Below are 2,234 nucleotides of genomic sequence, written 5' to 3' on the forward strand. Positions count from 1 at the left end.
GGCTGCTGCCCAGAGAAAGGCGAGGCAGCCCAGAGAGCAGCTTTCCACCTCCTTGCACAATGCACTCGTTACACTCTCCCTTCGCCCGTCCAGGGTCAGGGCTCCACGAGGAGCAGGAAGTCACCCCCAAGCGCCTTGCTGAGGAGGCCCTTCTGCCTCGTGGGGCTGTGGCAATGAAGAGCACACTTGGACCCAAAGGACAGAGCACTCAGGGCGGCGAGCACAAGGCCTCGATTCCAGGGACACCTTCCTCCTGCCAGCGCCAGGACCTGGAAATGTTCTCGCCCTGGCAGCACCGGCACCTGGCACCAGGCACCGAGCCCAGTGCCAGGCACATGGAGGGTGCTCAGCCCACCCTGGCCAGGCCACTTCCTTTGTCCCCTCTGGATCCCTGTGTTTGTTGAGTGGCTGAATGACCTACTCTGTGTGATGTCTGAGGACTGAGCCACCCCTTCCGCTAAACACTCTATCCGCACACTTCCAGGCGTGAGTAAGGAATTCTGCGCCCTTGCACCCTCTTCCTACACAGGGACCCCCCCAACAGGTGTCCAGAACCCAAAGTTCTGTGGCCTAAGGAGCCCTGCTAGATAAGCCACAAGGTCAATATCCCCGCCTCTCAGTGTCAGGAGCCCCTGGAGTGGGGTTGTGAGCTCCAGGCAGATCTGCTGAGGATCTGAGCGGATTCCTCAGCCAGGTGCATCTAAGGGCATCTGCCAGCTGCAAGCCAGCCATACGCCCCCTACGCAGGTGTCTTAGAGGCGGCATGAGCCCCAGACAGAGCCCCAGAGCTGGGCTGTGTCCAGGGTTCTGCCTTCCCCATGGCATGTTCCCTGCAACTTCATTTCGGCCCCAAAGTCTTCCCAAGAAAAGCAATGCCATTGCGTTGCTGTGTGAAGCCGGGGGCCTGGGGGGCCTCGCGGTGGGTGAGGCCGGCCTCACGACTCAGCTCCACAAAGGGCTCCTACCTCGTTCTGCCGCTGCCCCACCTTTCCTCACCCACAGGCAAGGACAGGGCAGGAGGGGACGCCCTGCACGAGAGGAGCTGCTCAGTGCTGCCATCCTAGCCCTGCCGCTGGTTCTGGCCTTGTTCTCCTCGCACAACAGGCCCAGCCTCTCTTCATGGGCCTTTTCCTGCCTTTGCCCACACACCCCTGGGATCCAGGGTCATCTGAGCCAAAAGGCCTTCAAGGTCATCTAAGGTTATCCAGGTCCTCCTGGACCACAGCACCCCAAACTCCCCTGAGCTCCCCAGAGGGCTGCCCAGCCTCTGAGAAACACAGGGGAGAGCCCGCTGCAGCCCGCTGCGCATCCTGCAGACTCAGAGCCAGAGGCCGGAGAGACCAGGCAGGCTGTGGGGAGCTGGGCCCTGCCCCGTGCCCTGCAGGCTCCCCAGGACACACCGCCCTTAGCTCCTACAGACCCACGGCCACACAGGAGCCCCAGGACCAATCAGCTCAGCCTACCCGAGACCTCGAAGGCCGGGCAGCAGCTTGCCGGGCCTGTGCCGGGAGGGTCCGCGCGGGGCTGCTGTCCATGTTCCAGCTCTGTGGCGCAGCCCACAGCCCCCATGGGGCTCCTGAGAAAGCCTGCCCTGGTGGCTGCCGCGGCCCTCCCAGCCTCTGGAGGACCCCAGGGCCTGGCGTTTCTAATGCCCCTCAGAGCTGGTTCACGTGGCCATTCTCAGGCAGCTGGAAAATTGAAGGGCTCGCTGGGGCGCCCTGGGAAGTGTGTGGCCGCTCCCTTCTCTTTCGTCCATTTCCCCTCAAACAACTTCCCGGGAAATGGACGCGGATGCCTCTGACAGTGGATGATGGATGGTGCCGCACAGCCTGCCCGGGAGAGCGCCATGGGGCTGCGGGTGGGAGGCGGTGCGGGTGGGGTGGGCCGGCCGCCCCAGGCTGTCTGTGGGCTGCATGGGAGAGGGTGCAGATGAGATGGGGGCGCTGCTGGAGGAAGGACCCGCAGAATGAGCTGTGCAGTCGCGGCGAGTGGGCCCTCCGGACACTTGCTGTGGGGAGACTCCTGGCTGGCTTGGACCCTGCCCCGTTCTCCAGCCGGAGACCCAGCCCGCTCATCATCTCACTGGGCATCGGCTTCCTCATCTGTAAAATGGGCCTGTGCTGGCCCTGCCCGGTGGCGGCGTGAGCTCCAGGAGGTGCTGCTGAGCCGGGGCCTGGTGCACAGAAGGCAGCTCCGCGGGGGCTGCGCTGGTCACTGGGAGGCCTCAGGGTGTG

This window comes from Mandrillus leucophaeus, unplaced genomic scaffold, assembly GCF_000951045.1.
Source record: "Mandrillus leucophaeus isolate KB7577 unplaced genomic scaffold, Mleu.le_1.0 Scaffold98, whole genome shotgun sequence".
Lineage (NCBI taxonomy): Eukaryota > Metazoa > Chordata > Mammalia > Primates > Cercopithecidae > Mandrillus > Mandrillus leucophaeus.